Here is a 20,673-nt window from a genome sequence, read left to right as displayed (position 1 = left end):
AATAAATAGAATCTTAAATATATATTTCTTACATTTTACACAAATGTGAATGTATGAAATCACATTTGAGGGTTTTTTAATTGTTTTCAGTGTTTTAAATTTTTTTTCTACCATCAGCAGGTTTTATTCTTATAATTAGGAAGAAAAGTTTAAACTTAAAAAAATTAATACTTAGGGTCATTAAACAGCCAACAGGCCTGCCTTTTTCCTTCTTCTGATTTTCTATTCTCCTGATGATAAAAATGAGACAGAAGGACTGTGGGAGTTGCAGCCTAGACCTCTACCTTGGAAAACCTACCTTCTGGGGATCTGCAGAATCTGGTATGCTGTCTGCACAGAGCCTTTGCAGGGAATTTGGGAGGGGGATGATAAATCAGGAGGCAAATGTGAAATAGGCACAGTGGCCAATATCAGGCTGTTTCCCCAGAATTGGAGCTTGGAAACCTGCCATGTTTGGGATCTGGTCCATGCCAGCCACCATTTTTGTGGGCACTGTTAGACCGTCCAGGAGCAAACAGTTCTCACAAGCAGGCTGTCGCTTTGTCAGTGGCCATAGTGGAGGCAGCTGCATCCTGGCCTTGACAGCTGGCTGGAGACTGAGTGCAGTGGTCTGGAAGCACGGTAAGTCACATCTCTTTCTCTTCTCAAAAAAACACCTACAAAGTCCAAGTGAGGGAAGCCAACAAGGAGCCTAACCATCACCTCCTGTCTTTATAGAATGAGAGCAAGCATGTATATCCTCTTCAGACACACTGCTGGAGGCCAGCTGGCTGTGCCTCCTCTGTCTTCTCCACCTTTTTCCTTATTTGCTTTCCCTTTCAGCCTCTGGTAAACCCCTGTCTTCTTCCAAATTGTACCCTCCTTTCCTGAGATTGGGATTTACTTAGACTGCACTATCACTTCTAATAAATCAGGTAAGTTACAGAAAGAGAGTAAAGGTGGGTTTTGAAGAAAGTGAAGGCATATAGATATGCTGTTGAGCAGATATGTAATTTCAGAATTGGGACTGTTGAACAAAAAGACTGGGTTAGCCTCCATTCTCTTGGCTTCTTGAGCATATTGCCAAAAAGGGTCCAAGGAAAGCTTTATTTGGCAGGAATACGATCAGAACCATGGACCTGACAGCCTGTATCAGATGGCTGAGATGGAGTAGGCCAGCCAAGACCAGGAAAGGGCCCAGAGAAGACAATATCCCAGTTCTACACAAGTGGTTGAAGAAGGTAACTGTTCAAGTCCAGAGAAAGAAGAAGACAGATATTGGAAGATCTCTGAAAGTTTGATACAGACACAGAGTTCCTGCCTTCATTCAGTCAGGGTCAGAGATGTAGGAGCCAGAAGGCTGACTCCAGATAGACAAGGCAGATTTGTGAAGAAAGGGGAGTAGAAATGGCTGATTTAGGACTGACTAGGAGAAGACCCAAGGTAACAGGCAGAGACTCTGACCATGAGGAAAGTCAAAGCCAGAAAAGGTGGCTGAAAAGATTATAGGGAAAGAAAAGAGAAGCAAAATGGCTATCGATGCAGAGGAATCAAAATAATATCAAAGAGAACAAGGAAACTGCACTTTTGTTTTCTTCTCCATTACAGGGGCCTAAGGTTTGAGGGGAAAGTTTAAAAAGAAACCAAAGAGCAAAAAGAACTGTATCACAGATATGAAAACCTTGCCATCTCTGAAAATGTCTGGGGAAAGTTCTACAACTTGAGCTCTAGGGAAGATAACTGGGTTCCCCTTACCCGCCCTCCTCTGTCACATGGGTAGAGTGAAGAATTTGTGTAGATTGAAATTTGAGGGGCACAGGGGGTTTTGGCTTCCACATGAAATTACCTATGGTATTTGCTATGTTTTCTTTCTGATTCTTAAATTTTTGTTCAGAAAATTCTGTTAAAATTCCTGTTGTATAGTTCAGATATTCCAGTAACACTGAGCAGTGGGGCAACAAGGTTGGTGCAGGACAATTTCTTTAGTTTCTTTAATTTATGCAACTTCTTTTCTGGTGGGAATATTTAAACTGGTGACTCATGGACAAAAGTATTATGCAAGGATTTCTTCATAGGAATGAAAAGAAAGGAGTGAGCTAGTTCTAATTATGCAAGAAGTGTCAAAGGGCATTTAAGAATCATCACAGAGCAATAAGATATGAATATTTGGAAGAATAAGAATTAAATATTCAAGTTATATCAACTGCACATAATTATTTATTGAACACCTGCTATATGCTAGAACTATATTAGGTGCCAGTCATACAAAACTGAATAAAATGTATCCTACATTGATGGCATTCAGGGTTAGTAGAAAAGACAAGCTTGTAAAAGCAAAGAATTAAATGCCATATATTGTGACAGGTTCTCTTTAAAGTTAAGTGTATAAGGTCACACAAAAGAACAGATTCTCTACCTGCTTCCTGTATCTTTCATAGTGATAAAAAATTGAGTAGAATTTCAAGGAGGAAAATATATTGAATAGCTTTGATCATGTTAACATTGAGATGCTTCTGACTTTTTATATCAGTCTAATGAATAAATTCCACTGTACCTAACCTATTCAATTTATTTATGATTCCTGTAACCGAAAGTAAACTTACATATTTTTTTCTTTGTAGCCACAGAAATGTTTATTAGTTTGTAAATGATATAAGGGTCTTTTCTGTTTTAAAAAGATGTCTTGGAATTTATTCTGTACCTTATTATTTCCTCACTTATACCCTCACCTCCAGGGACCTGAAAAAGATATTCTTTGAAATGTTTTATTTTCTATCCATTAAAAAAAAACTATTATTGTTTATTCATGGTGGTTTGTCCCTTGCACAGCTGAGTTGCTTGAAGCAAGAGGAGGATAAATGTTCTAACCCATATTTCAGGTTGAGTTTGAACTTCAGTGTATACTCAACATTCTGTGTTTAACAGAATATCTTCTCAGTAATCATTACCTCTTGCCAGAGTTTTTAAATAAATGAATGATTTATTTTCCTGTAATTAAGTCTCTCTGGTTGCTTTGAATAATTCTCTAAAGCTTTCTTCTTTCTTCTGCCTTTTCCTTCATAAACATTTTAGAAGAAAATGCCAAACATATAACTTTCATCACAGACAATACTCATTAAAAACTTTACAAAAATGGTTATTTCTCTGTATAAAATCTACAATGATTTATAAGTTCTTATAATAGCCTACTCTTTCTGTGTTTAAAAAAGCTCATTAATCTAAATAGCCCTCTACTCTAAGAATTATAAGAATATTTTATACTGCTATATCTCATAATGTTAGTAGAAATCTGAGTATTATATGAACCTGCCCATTATTATAAAGTAATATGAAAACATATACATGTAATATAAAACACAGATTCAGGTCTATCAAAAAATAACACTGATCACTAAGGGGTTGCAAAATGCCAAGGAAGAAGGGTGTCAGTCAGGGTCCACATAATCTACATGTAGTACCTGAGCTGTTAAGATTTGATAGAGATGATGTAAGATGACCACTGAAATGGAAATTCTCTAATGGCATCTGCAAACATTAAATGCATGGAATATCACAACAGCAAAATGGTCCATGTAATGATTAGATTTTCTTCTACAACTCAGTTTTCTTGTGGGATAAAACCAGGAATGTTTGCACTTACACATCAAGAATTGGAGACAAGTAACAAAAGTGAAAAAATTGAAAAGGAAAGGTACTTTTTATAAGAAAGTGAGGAAATAAAACTTTTTAATTAAGCAATTTCCAAGGCATACAGCAAGCAATAATTATCAGGCTGGTATATTATCATATTGAAAATACTAGGCATATCTCTGGTGCTATGCCATATGCTGGGTGGTTCTTTTCTTAAAAAAAAGCAATAGCCAACATAAGTTTAATGACTTGCTAGAAGTATCTGCTTATCATTTATTATAACATTTTTAAAAATTAAATTTTACAATACCTAGCTTGCTAGGTATAGTATGAGTCTCAGGCCACAAACTCAGGTGTACAGGAAATATATCATGATTTTATGATACAATAATTTCGATTTTGAAACACCACTTCATTGAATGGTAGGAAACTAATCTAATTTCTTAGTATTTTACATAGTGTTGAGGCATCAGGGTAGGTGTACAACCAGTGGTATGCTGGTTAACCAACCAACCAATTAACCACCAACCAATCAAAACCAACAAACAGAAAAAGAGCCATGATTAGCAGTGATTGCTAATTTCTACAGTGTAAATACTTCCACAGAGGCCAATTTCACATAGCTTTTTCCATCACTGAAGGCACACAGCTGGGAAGAAATGCACATAATTGGCTCCTGCATGACAGTGTAACCACACAACACTGCTTCCACACAACACTACTTCCACACAACACTGCCATGTATCTGGTCCTATGTGTAACCAATTATCTTCTTTCCAGCTTGATCTCCATCTCCAGGTTGTTCCCCTTGAGGCCTCTCCTGGTCTTCCACCTTTCTGTGTCAGGTCTACAATACCCTCAGTTATACAAGAAACGTTCTACTAGATGCTAGAAAATTTTATAAAGCTGACTCAGGCATAGGCAAATGAAACACACGTTCTCTTCCCTAGCACTAGGATAGGAATTGAGGAATTGGTAGTTTCACAGCTATAGATCTATACTTTCAGATCCCCAAACCCATCTAGTTTCTTTGTCTTACAAAGGCAGTGGTTGGGACAGTGATGCCTGCCAATTTCTCAACTCTTTGATTTTCAGATGACTCCCCCTCTACCTTTCCCCTCAGTCCAAACATTTTCTACCTAGTTTCAGCAGAAGTTAATAGATGCTATTTCATCATGTATTCTCCCAAATGTTTTTGTTTTGTCTTGAATCCTAGGTTTTGGAGATCTTAAAACAGGGAATTTTATTCCTTTGTCATCTGCATTCTTCTGTGACATGGTGTGCTTTCAATGCCAGAGTGGGGGAAGGTCCATGGGATAGGGAAATGTATGGAGATACAGGGGGAAATTATCTGTTAATAATTTAAAATATCCTCATCATCTATTTCTTCTTCTATTAAGCTTGGTTCTGGGCACTGTAAGTAAATGACTATAATACACACACACATATATATATACATACACATACATATATACATATATACTCTATATGTATACATATATACTATATGTATTTATATATAATATATACTATACACACAGAAAAATGCGTATATATACAAATATATGTTTTTTGCTAAGTTAATATTCTCATAATTTTTCTAATATAATCATTTACCTTAGAGGTCATGCACTTCCTGATTCCTTCCTATGCAGGAGTCTCTCTTTCCATGACTGTTACAGATTTCACCCCTTTAATATTTAAATTAAAAACTATGTTAGGATATTTAGTTAAAAATAATCTAATCATTAGAGGGAAAAGAGTCTGTATGATGAGCTTGTTTATAATTCTTCTTTAGCCCCAATCCTGGTTTTTGTTTCCATGTAGTGAACAGAACAGAATCTCAGAGACCGCCTTGCTCCTTGGCATTTCCTTTGTTCACATGGGAGCAGACCTAATCAAACTTGCCTCCCCAGAGCTGCTTGGTGCTGGCTGGGCCAAATTTTAAGCACTGTATCCATACTGCCCCTCCAATAGCACTTACTAAACAAAATGTGTCCAAAGGAGGGATCCGGAAAGGGATAGTCTCAAAATGATAATATGCAAGGAACAGTTAGAAGTTGGGAAATATTTATTCCATGAAGGATTAGAATAAAAGGACACCAGAGAGTTGTTTTTTTTTTAATACAGTCATGTATTTGTTTTTGTTTGTTTGTTTCAAGATTTACTTATTTGAGAGAGGAAAGAGAGCGCATGCACACAGTGAGGAAGGGCAGAGGGAGAGGGAGTCTTAAGCAGACTCCACACTGAGTGTGGACCCTGACACAGGGTTCAATCTCAAGACCCTGAGATCACAACCTGAGCCAAAACCAAGAATCAGATGCTTAACCAATTGTAGCACCCAGGTGCCCCTGAGTTTCTCTCTTTTAGGTAGAACAATGCACTCTACTAGCCAAACCTAGCCTGGTGACTGTCATGGGCTCAGCAGAGGGGAAATAAAATGAGCAGTTCATTTTCTCTTAGGAGAAAGCCAAAAAGGTTTCCATGCAATGAGGACCAGTAATAGTAACTCTCCCCTAATGAAGCTCCCTGTGAGGAGCTTGCTTCTCTCACTACCTGTGTCTCTGCCTCTCTGCCTCTAATGAATAAATAAATAAATTCTTAAAAAAAGAAAAAAAGAAAGAAAGAAAGTACAAGGTTTATACTGCTTGAGAAAAATAAAACTTAGGATAAATAGTCATCTGATAGAAAAAGGGCTATCAGAATGGCAATAAGCAGTACTCTTGCTCCACACTTGAAAAAAAAAAAAAATCAAAGACAATTGCCTTAAACTACAGAAGCATATTTATAATTACTTCCTGTCTCAGCCAAACTTAAAAAATTCACTCTATTCATAAAGTACGATTACCTCTTTGATTAATATACTATATATATACATACACATATATACACATTTTATGTATTTTATATGTATATATGTGTATGTGTGTGCAACACATGTCAGGTATGCTAAATGCATGCCATGATCATATTATTCAAGTTTGTTTTTTGGTCTAAGTCCTGTCATAAAGTATTTAACACAAACTACTTGCAATTAAGCTCTTAATATGGTCTTTGGTTATTGTAATAAACAATAAAGATTTTCCTATCTTGTAGCTGGTAAACATTGGTTAGGTGTGAACTCTCATTCCCCAAAGCAATTCATTATGTTTTTAGCTTAAGAAACTTTAGGCTTCCTTGGATATTGATTTACAGAAAGAAGCCAAATAGAAAATTAGCTCCCATGTGAATGTGTCTGTTTTTATGATAAAGTACTTTGGGTAAGTATTGTCATTTTCTAAAGTGGTCATGGTCTATTATGCAAATTAATCCTTTGGGGTCTAAATTACACCAAAGTATAACAATATAACATCCTTGCGGTGCTGTAGACATTAATTTTTATTTACAATATATGTATTACAACCATAATGTAACTAATTTACAAAGTTATATATTTTGCCAATTTAAATGCTTTTTAAAGATGTGTTTATATAAAAATCCTTAACATGAACTATTTCGGGTGGTCTTCCAGGTGACCTTAAAGAAGGGAATGGAGTCTCATATCTATAATAGATCTTAAGAAAAGGTAGTAGTTTGGTGGGGAGGACTGTAAAACCTTCTTTTTAGTTCTCTGTTTACTCTGTTATTATTGGTATAAATACATTAGGTGGAAATCACTGGTGATACAATATAACTGACAGATCACGGATAGATAATAAAGATTTTACACATCTTCCTCTTCAATTTCTTATTTCACTGACAAGTACAGAAGAGACACCCAGGGAGTTCAGATTTCTGGTTGGTGCTTAACTCAAGCTAACCTTTAAAATTTCTCACTCGTATTTGTAATACGTGATGTTGTAAAAGACATTATCTTTTAATAAGGCTGGAAAAAAGACACACACCAACTTCTTTTGTAACTCTGCATCTTTTAACCGAGGTAAAATAATTTCTTTTAACTAGTAAGACAGTTCTAGTCTTAAGATTTGCTACCAAGTTTCAATCTGAGAGCAGAATGCCTTTGAAAATTTGTAATGGAAATTCTAACAGAGTTTTAACTTACTAACTACTATGAGTCTCAGCTATAAAACCATCCATGCAAAGAACATGGTTCATTTATCTACAGTGTTATCAACATCGGCCTTAAATTAAATCTTCATACAATTTAACAAGATACAAATACAGCATCCATGATTTATTTATGATGTATACGACAATCATAAAAACATCAGGTCACTAGAGCCAGCATTTCGCATCTTTGTAATTCTTTAAATTATTTTTCATTTGTCATTTATAAAAAGTCAAAATAATTTTACGTTATCAATATGCATGGAATGCAGTGTAACAGTTAAACTTTTCCAAAATATTGCTTGTAACTAAGAGTAATTTATTAAGTAATAAACCAGGAAGCTCATTAATGCAAAACCATTAATTTTCTTCTTCTAATATTGTTATGAGAGATTCCATTTTAATTTCAACTGTGAATGGTTGATGTAAGAATGCAATTTTATACTAGTAGCTAAACAATGATTACATTTTATTTTTATCAAATAATTCTCAAGGTTTAATCATTTTTGCAATATTACTTAGCATTTATTAATAATAATAATGCCCCAACAAATAACTAATTCTTATAATGCATCTGATGTGTGCCAGATGTGATGTAAGGGTTTAGCAAGAAGGAATGCACAGACTTTGCCTTCAAGGTGCTTATAGTTTAAATAGTGGCAAACATGGACATGAATACCCACCAAGAGATCTTATAATTACAGTGATTGAAGTAAGACATTTTGGTCATACAAGGCATCATTCTGTCCTTTTGCCATACTAGCCAGCTGGTCTTCACATTCTGACACTCACTCTTCTAAAAAGTATTTCTTGACTCTCTTTTTTCCGCCTCAATTCTCCTGCTACATGGAACCATGTATTTACTATCTGATCAGTGCCTCACACATGTAGGATTTCTGAGGTCCTCAATGAAGTCGGTTTGATGAATTACTGTAATTAACTCACTTTGGCTCAAGGGCAGGTTCTCAACCACTCAGGTTGTAAATTTGATAGAACCTTTAGTTGAGGAGTGTGTTTCCTGAAAACTCATGCTCCCCAGAAAATGAACTTTGTAACCAAATGATATGAACTATCATTTAAAGCCCCTTTCTTGTTTCTTTGGGCTACCTACTAGTCACTTCCATTCCTATGTAGAGGAAAAATGTAGAGAAGGGAAAATGTTTATATTACTCAGATTCTAAAGCTCAATGAAGCACCTTTTCCTGGTAGACAGACAATTTACCTCAGGTCCCCAAGCAGAGTGAACAAATAAATTATTTATGATGTTTTGACATCAGTTCTATGAATCCACCACTACCATTAGCCCGTTTCCCACTCCATGGCTTATAAACACATGTCCAGAAAATTAGAGGAAATGAGATTCAAGGACAGACAGAGATGAACAGAGATGAACAGTTCATCACAGGATGAACATCCTCCCAAACTTAAGGATGATTTTGAATATACGACTGCTTCTTTCTTGGTATTTGATGATAGAAGAACTGCAGATCCAGTCAGAATAGCTGAAAAATAGGGAATCACAACAGAAAGAACATAGAGTAACAGAGCAAGGTGGAAGTTGGCAAAGGGGTACAAGGTAGGAAGGTATTAGCTGGGAGCATAAGTTTGATTGCTGTCAATGAAAAACCTGCCTAGGAAGATAAGAAGACCCAATGAAAGAGCTCTGGTGGGTAGAAAGCTCACTAGTTGGCAGGTTGAAAGAACTGGGAATGTGGAAAAAAAAAACAACCATGCCTTATCAAGATTACCTCCTCCACTTAGCTACCAACAAGACCCAGCTGAAGGTTATAGGAGTATCCAATGTGCCTCATGAAAGAGTCAGTAGAGTGCTCCATGCACAAGACGGCAGACAGCCATCAAGGCCTTAGAAGTTGAGCATCAAAAGAACCCTAGGCAGTGGTGTATTTTGGTCTTGCCCTTCCTCTGAAAGCTCCTTCTTATAGCTGTGTATGATTGTGCAAGAACACCATGCACCATGCAACCTAGAGGCAGCAGCTCTGCATTAAACACTCCTTCAATAACAGTGCCTAGTGTAAACTTCATTTTTTTTTTTTTTGGATTACATAGAGTTAAATAAAATGGAAAAGCATGACTAGCTTCCTCTGAGCAGATGGTGGCTCAAGAGTCGAGGGTAGCATGTCAGGTGCAAAATAAAGCAAAGTCCTTGTCTGCAAACATTTGATTTGTGAAAGTAAAATTTATACTTGCTATATGCTAGAGGAATATTCATTGCTTTGCTTTGGGAGCATGTGGGAATTAACTATTTGAAGAAGAAGATTTGGACAGAGTTCCAGTTCCTCAATTCTGGGGCAGGGAAACCCAAGATAAAAATTAAGATTAACCAGGGACATGCAGCAGCACAAAAATATAAAATACTATTTTCTGTTGTGCCTTTTGCACTAAATCCTCTTACCAGCTCATTGAACTCTCTCAAATTAATCCCAAAGGACCATTCACCCGCCTCTCCAGATGCCCCTCTCCTTTGTAACTCATTCACACTGAATAACCACTATGGAAAGAGAAATAAGAAGGGGCAAATACAATTTCAGATCTGAAGGGTATCTGCAGAACCAGTGTTTCTGTGATGACAGATTTGAGGAAACGGCCACGGCTGGGGAAGAAAAAGAAAGAAATCCATAGACAAGGATGAAGAGTCTTTTTTTTTTTTTTTAAACTGGAAAATGAGAAACTTCTTGAGAGTTCCAGAGAAATGAATCTGAAGGCTGACTCAGTGCTAAGCCACCCTCAGAGCCAGTAGATGGAGACATATTTTTATTTTTGATCAGTCTCTAGGACACCGGTTCTGAAAATGTCATCCCTGGACCAGCAGCAGTGGCACCATCTGGAAACTTGTTAGAAATGCACATTCTTGGGCCCAATACCAGATCTACCAAGACAGAAACTCTGGGATGAAGTGGAGCAATGTGTGTTTAACAAACCCTCTAAGGGATTCTGATACACACTCAGGGCTTAGAACCACTGCTCTAGGATATGAAGGGTCTTGGTGACAAAGCGTGTCATAAATTCTTCACTCTCATCTTCAGCATTTCTTCTAACCTGCTAGCCATCTTTCTGCAAATTTTGATTTTGGTCCTTTCATGAGCTTACTAGTAAGTGCTAGCTAAAAGTATCAGGGAAGAGTTAGAAATCGTACTTCATTTTAAGACGATTCTAAATGGTTTGTTGAATAACACATCAAGGGGTTGCAATTGTCTAGTAATAATACCGGGTATAACAGCCCAGTGTGAGTAATGCCATGCCCAAATGGCCTATTCATCCAGAGGCACCTAGAATAATAATATTACTCCCTTCACAATTTTGCCTTCAGGTTGCTCCATCAATCTCTACCTAGGCCTAGATAAATGAGAACTATGTGGGTAATATATTTTAGCCTTCTTGTATGAGATTTATATACCTCAACTGGGATTATGGGCTCAATTGCACATACCAGCAATAAAGGAAGTATCTTAATCTCTTTGTACTGCTATAATGAAGTACCATAAACTGAGTAGCTTGTACACAACAGAAACTTTTTTTGCATAGTTTTGGAAGCTAGAAGTCTGGGACCAGGGTGACAGCATGGTTGGGTTCTGATAAGGGCTCTCTTCTTGCCTTATAAACTGAGGGCTTCCCATTGAATTCCCACACAAAAGAAAGGTCTGGCTAGCTCTATGGTCTCTTATAACAGCACAAATCCCATTCATGAAGGCTCTGCTCTCATGATCAAATTACATCCCCAAAGCCCACTTTCAAATACTGTACTTACTCCGGAGATTAGGTGTTAACATAGGAATTTGGGAGGGACACATACATTCAATCTATTGCAGGGAGCAATGCTTTGGAATATAGGTATTTTTAAATGAGAAATGGGGGTCAAGAGTGTCAACTAAAAACAAGTTTTAATCTCTGATCTTTAGTTCTTACTAAAGCTATCCTTCCTAAGTATATGACTTCAGTTTAGAAGATCAGTACTTGCCCCTTTATCCTCTCATGGGTCATAGCACCAGGGCATGCAGGAACTAATTTTCTAGTTGGTGCCACATAGAAAGTTTTGAGACAGGTTTATCACAAATTCATATCACCTTCTCATTGTTCACTCCTGAAGAAGCCTAAAAATTTTGAACTTGAAGGTCACACTCAGCTCCATGAAAAATTCAATCTTTTATATTCCAGCTAACTCTGCATATTAAAATAGTCACAATATTTCTTACGGATATTTTAAAGGAGAATTTTAGAATGATTTTATCAAATACAGTTGACTCTTAAACAACACAGGTTTGAACTGTGTGGATCCACTTATACACAGATTTTTCTCAATAGATACAGCACAGAACTATAAATTTATTTTCTCTTATGATTTTCGTTTCTTTCCTCTAACCTACTCTATTCTAAAAATACAGTATATAATACATATAACATATAAAATATGTGTTATTCAACTGTTTATGTTATCAGTAAAGCTGCTGGTCATCAGTAGGCTATTAGTAGTTAAGTTTCGAGGGAGTCAAAAATTACTTGTGCATTTTCAACTGCATGGAGGGTCAACACTTCTAACCTCTATATTGTTCAAGGTACAACTGTATTTTAGTTAAATAAAATGATATTCAACAATCTAGTATGAGAGAGCCCTAGTAACTCTCTTCCAAAGGGCTAATTAGGGATTCAGGGTCTCTTATCTTTTATCTCTACCTCCCTACCATCTTCAACACTCTCATAGTCATCCTGGACATCAACATTTAGCTGGTAGATGAGGAAAATGAGTGGAAGAAGGCATACTGACATTTAACCATCTAGGTCAGGAAGGGACATGTATTACTTACAATCATTCATTGTAACAATGCAATTAGTTAGATTTCATTGGCAATATATATTCAGGTGATCCACCTACATGCAAGAAGAGCTAGGAAGACATCTCCCAATATATTTCTATAATGTACAAGGGTAGCACAAGGGTTGCTATGAATCATCTCATCTAGAATCTAATTCTTAAATACCAAAATACATCTTTCATATAAAACACTACCTCAGAAGAGACAATTCAAAATTAATCTAGTTACTGTAATTAGCTCAAAGTCCAGGATTTCTGAATGATTTAATCAACACTCCATTGAGATTGTGATTGGCTCCATAAAACAACATATGAACTAAAAATGAAGTTACCTAAACCTCCTTTCATCCCAACATACATACTCAACCAGTATACAATGATAGAAAAGGGACAGGTAAGACCCTTGGGAACATCCACTGAATGGCAATGAGGGATACATAGTAGCTATCCCTGACAAAGAGAACACCCTGCTTATCAGACATTGAGAAGACGCCTAGTATAGAGACAGGGATAGTTCCTAGACTAGGCCTTGGCCTGTTCTCTGGGAGTAAGTCCCTTGTCCACTGCTCTCTTTGGTCCCTGATTCTGCCTTCTGGGAGATTATCCTATGCTCATTATTCTCTGCCCACATTTCAAGTAAGCATGGAAAATTATGGCCCCTTCAGTGACTTCTAGTACTTGTGTCCGTCTTGTTGCTGATGCAAATTTGGAGATATAAAGGCTGTTAAAAACCTCAAATACTCAAACACATGTATCTTTGGCAGTGTAATTTCCTCAAAAGCTTAGTAGAATTTTAAGAACCTATTTACTTTCAGACAGTGCTAACATTCAACATTCTTACCTAGAAAAAATTATAAGTCAAATAAAAATGTTTGTTTCTTTACTTCCATACTTCCTTCTCTCAACTAAATGTTTATTATTTTGAGGTCATCAGACTTAGATGAGAAGGCCATGAAACATTAGACTATGTCTTCTTGGAGAGCATCAGATGCTCTCCAAGATCATCTTTGCATCTTCAGCAACTAGCACTGCCCTAGGCACAGAGAAAATGCTTAATAATGTTTGTAGGAGAAATGAATATAAACCTAGGTATTAATTAGTAATGTATCTTACTTTAGTTCAGTGGCTTTCAAAGTGTGGTCCTTGGACCAGCATCACCATGATCAGAAAACTTGTTAGTAATACAAATCAGAGAGAGAGAAAAACAGTAAGAGACTCTTAATCATAGGAAACAAACTGAGGGTTTTTGGGGGTGGGGTAACTGGGTGATGGACAAAGGCGGCATGTGATGTGATGAGCACTGGATATTATATACAACTGATGAATCAATGAACTCCATCCCTGAGACTAATAATATAATATATGTTAATTAACTGAATTTAAATAAATAATAAATAAGCAACAACAAAAAACAGATACATATCCTGGGCCCCATTTCAGACTACTGAATCTGGGTAGGACCCAGAAATGTTGTATTTTAACAAGATGACTATTGTACGCTGAAATTTGAAAATCATTGCATTAGTTCATTAAAAGATTTCCTAAGAATGTCTAGGTTTCAAAACCTTTATTTACAACTCAGCTAAAACTGCTTTCTCCTTTTAAAGCCTATTAAACTTTAGAAGTGAGGAATTTCCTTAGGTGTTTTAGAAATATCTTTTATTTGGTGGACAGCATGTAAAGATCCTATGAGTTTATAAACAATGTGTTTTGAACCTGACTTTTTTATAACTTGTCCAGAGACATCCTGTCATTGTTTCACATACAGGATTTCCATTGGAATTAGGTGAAATTCAAAGAATAGGTCAATGGCAGGATGCAGTCTCAGATTATCTAGGCAGAGATTGTGTCGCCCCTCCTACCACCCGAGTTCTTCCATACATCCTGCTTCATTGTATGCTGCTCTCCTGATTTCCTTATCCGAGTCATGAGGCTTTCTTATAATCTCATGCTGTCACATCACCAAGTTGAAGTTTGAGTCACTCTGAAAAGACTGTTACAATCTAGGGAGATAATTGTACTTTTTTGTTTTCAGTTGTATTTAACAGACAGTATTTAAGTTATCAATCTTTTCTAATAGACTAAGTTAACCTAATCATCTATTTATCTAAGACTAAACTTAAGATTAGCAAATACAATTTTATTGGAGACATATGGCTTCAATTTAATTGGCACTGAATATCTTTTTGAGCTGACCTTATGATAGCTAATCAATATCTTTAACAGATACTTCATAATGTCATCATTTCTTTGAAATAAATGTCCTATAGTATCTAATGTGATTAGAACAAACACATCTAAATTACAATGATTCCAAATGTGTAAATGCACATTTATTATTCTTATAAGTGCAATTATTCCAGTAATACCCATTTCAGCCAAAAATACTCAGAAGGTTTTAAACTTTTCCTTCAGAATCCTCATGTAGGTTAAAACAGTGACAGATGGCTTGATTACCCAGCAGCCCCTGGTAAATATTATAATCAGTATTGCCTGAGGTAAACATGAGGTGTAACTAACTATAGAACTTAAGTTTTCTTGATGGTAACAAGACAGTTTTTCAAATTTTAACCTGTGTACTATTTACCTGAAGATCTGGTTAAAATGTAGATTCTAAATGGGGTCTGGAGTGGGGGCACCTGGGTGTCTCAGTTGGTTGAGCATCTGACTCTTGGTTTCAATTCCGGTCATGATCTCACGGTTGTGAGATCAAGCCCTGTGTCACGCTCTTGGCTCACTGCAAAGTCTACTTGGGATTCTTTCTCTCTCTCTCTCTCTCTCCCTCTGCCCCTCCCCTTGCTCACATTCTCTCTCTCTCTCTCTCTTTCTCTCTCTCTGTCTCTCTCTCAAATAAAGAAAATCCTTAAAAAAAAAAAAAAAGGAAACAAGTAGTTCTGGAATGGAGTGAGAGACTCTTCATTTCTAACTGTTGCCAGTGCTGCCAATCCACAAACCACACTTTTGGATGGCAAGTCACTAGAAGGCAAAGAAAGAAAACCAAAAATAAAATAATTTATAGGTAATTATTCTGTCCTGCTCATCTTCTTTAACTGAAAATAAAGTTATTAAAAGAAACACTGATGTCCAAACATCAGAACACTGCCACTGATTTTCCTCTTACAGATTGTTGCAATTTCTGTATTTGCTGGTGTGCTTCAGTTTGTATTTATTAACCATCCAACTTTCAAGAATTTTTGTAGTGTATATTGATGGTTACAGAAGTTTGCATTTCTGATCCATGTAGAATAAAGGGGATCATACTTTTTCACTTCCATGTTAACATGGGAACAAAGGTGAATTATGGGATAGAGAGGGCAGATTCCTTCTCAAGCTTGCAAGAGTAAATGGCACATATACCTTTTTCTCTAGATTGTCTGCTGTGCTTGTAAGAACTGGCAGTCATCTGTTCCAGAGTGCAAGTTTTTCCCTTTTATAAACATCACGTGCATTTCCCACAGCAAACCACACTTTAATAAAGACCATAAACATAGGTTTTCACAGAGAATTATTCCCAGCGCATGTCTTGACCAGTTTCACTTGAGCTTCCAGGTATTTCCTACTTCTCCACAGTTACAATAGAGGCCAATTCATTTTCTTACCTCCACAGACTTCTCCTGCTTCACACTACCCCTCACCCTTGAGTTCTTGATGATCCTGATTTAATAAGGATTAGTCAGCTTTGAGTGGTGCTCTTCTTTCTTTACAATTAGTTATTTTTAACTTGAGAAGACCACCTGGTCAGGACTATTGCCTGTTTGCCAGGCAGAGACAGCTGTTCATGGGGTCTGCCACAGTCATGCTGCAGCCTGCTGGGAAATATGCCACAAACAAGAGTTTGGCGTGAGGTCAGTTTGGACCTCAAGCCTCACTGAGAGCTCATCTTCACTGTAGTTTTTTGGTATTTTGAGCAAGGTTCCACCAGCTCAAAGAGATGCTATTGTTCTCTTGTTCATTCTCTTCAACACACACACACACACACACACACACACACACACACACACACACCTTTCTCCCTCTCTCTTTCACTTTTCACATACTCTCCTTGGAATAAAAAGGAAGGTCTTGTAAGGAAATTGGCTGTGGGCCACATTACCATAGGCTATACTGTAGGTGCTTTGGATAAAGCTAGTGAAAGAACATATGGGCCTCATGAAAGAAACACCTGCTTGTTCAAAGTGGAAAATAAAAAATAAAAGTGGCCCCACTGTACATTTGGAACCCCTAGATGGAGAGCTGTGATTAAATGGAGGAGGCCACTGGAGGCTATTTTCTGCCCATATCCTTCCAGCTGAGGCATCTCCATTCCCTTGATTTTTAAACAGATATTAAGGATTTGTTCTGTATTTAGATTCTTGGAACAGAGTTAAGAAGTCTTCATAAGCAAGTTTCAAAATTGGATCGCCCTTTTCCCCCTCAAACAACAACAAAACAATTACATCAAAATTTAGATTTTTCACCAAATAGTCAATAAGATCAAGAATTTCAATGGTGGGGGGCAGGCACTGGGTGGCTCAGTGGTTAAGCAATCTGCCTTCGGCTCAGGACATAGTTCTGGGGTCCTGGGATCGAGTTCTGTATTTGGCTCCCCATGGGGAGCCTGCTTCTCCCTCTGCCAATGTCTCTCTGCCTCTCTACGTGTCTCTCATGAATAAATAAACAAAATGTTTTTTAAAAAAGAATTTCAAATAGGAGCCTTGTACTAGCTCCCAAATTTGGAAACATTTTGAAAAGAACTAACCTGAAAACAACTGGTCATTCCTTTCACAAAAAGTACAAATCTGGGGTGGCCCCGTGGGTTAAGTGTCCAACTCTTGGTTTCAGCTCAGGTTGTGATCTCAGGGTGGTAGGATGGCACCTTGTTTTGGGCTCTGTGCTCGGCTCTGTGCTCAGCTCTGAGTCTTGCTTGGGATTCTCTCCCTCTCTCCCTGACCCTCCCCCACCTCCAAATAAATAAATAAATAAATAAAATCTTCCAAAAAAGTACAAATCTAACACCCAGAAATGATTTGGTAGAAAAAAATATAAAGGGATCCCTGGGTGGCGCAGCGGTTTGGCGCCTGCCTTTGGCCCAGGGCGCGATCCTGGAGACCCGGGATCGAATCCCACGTCGGGCTCCCAGTGCATGGAGCCTGCTTCTCCCTCTGCCTATGTCTCTGCCTCTCTCTCTCTCTCACTGTGTGCCTATCATAAATAAATAAAAAATTAAAAAAAAAATTTAGAAAAAAATATATACATTTTAAAAATGTATTTGTGCACTTGAAAATTATTGAAAAATATAGTACACCAGGAACACGAAGTTGCTTTCAATTCAAATTAGAATTTAAGATCCCTAGAGGGACTATTATTTTTATCCCTATATTCCAACATAGCAAACAAAACCTATAGTTTTTCCCCTGACACTGGATAATAGAAAATACAGGAAAGTCCATTGCCACATGACTGGTCAAATAATGGTTCATAGAGGCTAATGAAACTCATTAGGTGTCTACCAAATGGGTTAACAACAACAAAAAAATAATATAGACACACATGTACACATACATATATATAGCATAATGGATTTTTAAATAAAATTATGTAGTATTTTTTACAAATACATATTCTTTACATAATAAATTATATGAAATATATAAATAAATATTTTTTTCTGAGGAATGAGATTAAGAATGTTCTATTTTCTTCTTTGTGTTCAATTGTACTTTCTAACTTTTCTAGACTTAGCATTTGTTACTTTTACAACAAAACAACTATTAAGGGTAAGAGGAGAGAGATAGGGTACAAAACATATTCCACAGTAGTAATTTAGAGCTGCTTTTGGGTCATCCTGAGATGTTCTGGAGCTCAGCCATGAAGAGCTGACACTGATGCAAGAATCTTCTCAGGGTACATTTCTTTTTCCTAATAGAAATGCTCTTTATCTAAAGCAAACTAATGCCCATGAGGCAACCCAGCCTATAGCCTATTTTACAAATAAAGTTTAAGTGGAACACAGCTACACTTACTTATGTTCTGTCTACAGCTGCTTTCATACTACAATGACAGAGTTGAGTAGTTGCCACAGAGGTTATATGGCCTACATAGTCTAAAAAATTTGCTATCTAGCCCTTTACAGAAAATTTACTGACTCCTGATCCAGTACATATCTCAGGGAAAAGGATCTCTAGAATGTTTTTGCATTTGTTACAGAACTCACCCACTCCGATGTTTAAAAGCTATGGTTTGTGATGTCCAAATCTGAAACACATCATTAAGTTCTTTAGCCTCATAATTTAACACCACTGTTTCAAGTAAATTTAATTCATGTATGTCTAGTTCAATTAAATATAATCCTACAAAATGTGCTTTTGGAAAATTTGTTTAATGTTGGAAAAAAACCACCAATACCATTCTCAAATACTCGAAGTGTCCCTTTGCTGGAGTGAACTTCAGAACCTAAAAAATGAATTGTACTTAAACTCAGGATCAACAAGGCCAAGTATATATGAGCATTTTCCCTCTCTTTAAAGATGATAGTTTGAGTACAGATTGGCCCTAATAAAGTGGGCTTGGGATCCTATTTTAAGCTTGAATGTCACTAGCTTTTTTCCTTAACACCAACATATACCCCTCAATCAAGCTTCTACTCTACATTTTATTTAGCTTGGGCATATACATTAACAAAATACTATGTGTTTAATTATTCACTTAAAATACACCTATTCTACTCAAGAATTACCATCAGCTCTTCAAATTCAGAAAAAATAATCAAAGGGACACAAGCACACATTTCCTGATCACAAACCTAAACCTTGAACACTCCAATTAAATTGACAAACATACAATGTTTACCTAATGTATGTTGAGTCCCATACATGCTCAACTGAAAGACCAACTCGGCATATAAGGAACTTTCAATCTGATTAATTTGGGGGTATATAGCTCACAATTTCTTTATGGTAAGTATGAGAGTACCTGACAGAGCTCTTCCTCTCTACCGGTTATTCATGGCTTTATGCCCTGAATATTGTCATATCAAATTAGATTTTTTTTTCTAAGCCTCTATAAAGGTTTTGTATCTGTGCTTAGTCTTTGATCTCCTGTAATTACCTAAATTTTGGCCACTGTAAAACCCAAAAACTAGCCTTCAATTAATGTATCAGTTAAATAAGACTGTCACAAATAATAGGAAGACTTCCATAGAAATATTAAGTTAGTATCAGAGTGAAATTCTTATGGTTTAAAAATTGGAATTTAACATGAAATTAATAATGATAATGGTAATAATAGATTTGCATTGAGCTAGGCATTTGACATGAATTATCTCAGATATTCCTTCTAGAAATTTTATGAGGAAATTTCCATTATCTGTGTTTTACAGGAGATTGAGGAAGATTAAACAGCTTTCTGAAAATAGTAAGTTAGCAAAAGACAGAGCAAAGACTCAGTGCCAGGTCTGATTGCATTGCCTGTTTCACAATATCCCAACTCCACATCTTGCACATTTCTATATGTACCCCTTAGGGTTGACTATTTTCTTTCTGCTACATAAGAAATGTCTATTTACTTTAGAAAAATTTTAAAGCATAAAAATGGAGATAACTGTGTAAGTCTAAGGGAAGTCAACAAAATTTAGATAAACATTTATATCTTCATGATACTAGAACAGAGTGGTAGGAGGCAGAGAGAGGGATGCCTTAGAAATATTTGATCTTAACATTTTTAAAACTTAAACAATTAAAACTATCATTTTTAAAGTAATGTGCATTTTTTTCCTCCTAGGGTGGAGTTTAACTTTCTTTTGGAAAAACTACTTAAATGAGCATTTAGTGGAGCATATCTAAGGGCAAGTTCCTTGGGAAGCCATGAGTTCTGTGAATTTTCCCCAAACAGCTGATTAGGCTGAGACAGTAAGCATCTACTCAGTAAATGTGTGCTCCTAAGAGTTAGAAGAGTTTTTCCGTTCTCAATCTGTTTGTGCACCATGTACCTTAAATGTTATGGTTCATTCTTGGTTGCTAGGTCAATGTACAATAAAATATTTGATAAGAGTTTAGGAAGGGGGCAGCCCGGGTGGCTCAGCGGTTTAGCATCGCCTTTGGCCCAGGGCGTGATCCTGGAGACCCAGGATCGAGTCCCACGTCAGGCTCCCTGCATGGAGCCTGCTTCTCCCTCTGCTTGTCTCTCTCTCTCTCTCTCTTTCTCTCTCTCTC

At 36.8% G+C, this 20,673-nt stretch overlaps 1 long non-coding RNA gene across 1 annotated transcript in view; it reads left to right on the top strand.

The window, feature by feature from the left end:
- The first annotated feature begins 223 nt into the window (after window positions 1-223).
- LOC121476971 overlaps window positions 224-20,673 on the top strand; it is a 72,997-nt gene continuing 52,547 nt past the window's right edge. The window contains exons 1-2 of the long non-coding RNA XR_005984065.1: window positions 224-321; window positions 428-621. This is a non-coding gene — a long non-coding RNA (uncharacterized LOC121476971). The remainder of the gene's footprint in view (window positions 322-427; window positions 622-20,673) is intronic.

The sequence above is a fragment of the Vulpes lagopus genome, chromosome 16, assembly GCF_018345385.1.
Source record: "Vulpes lagopus strain Blue_001 chromosome 16, ASM1834538v1, whole genome shotgun sequence".
Lineage (NCBI taxonomy): Eukaryota > Metazoa > Chordata > Mammalia > Carnivora > Canidae > Vulpes > Vulpes lagopus.
This window is presented reverse-complemented; position numbering and strand designations above follow the sequence as displayed.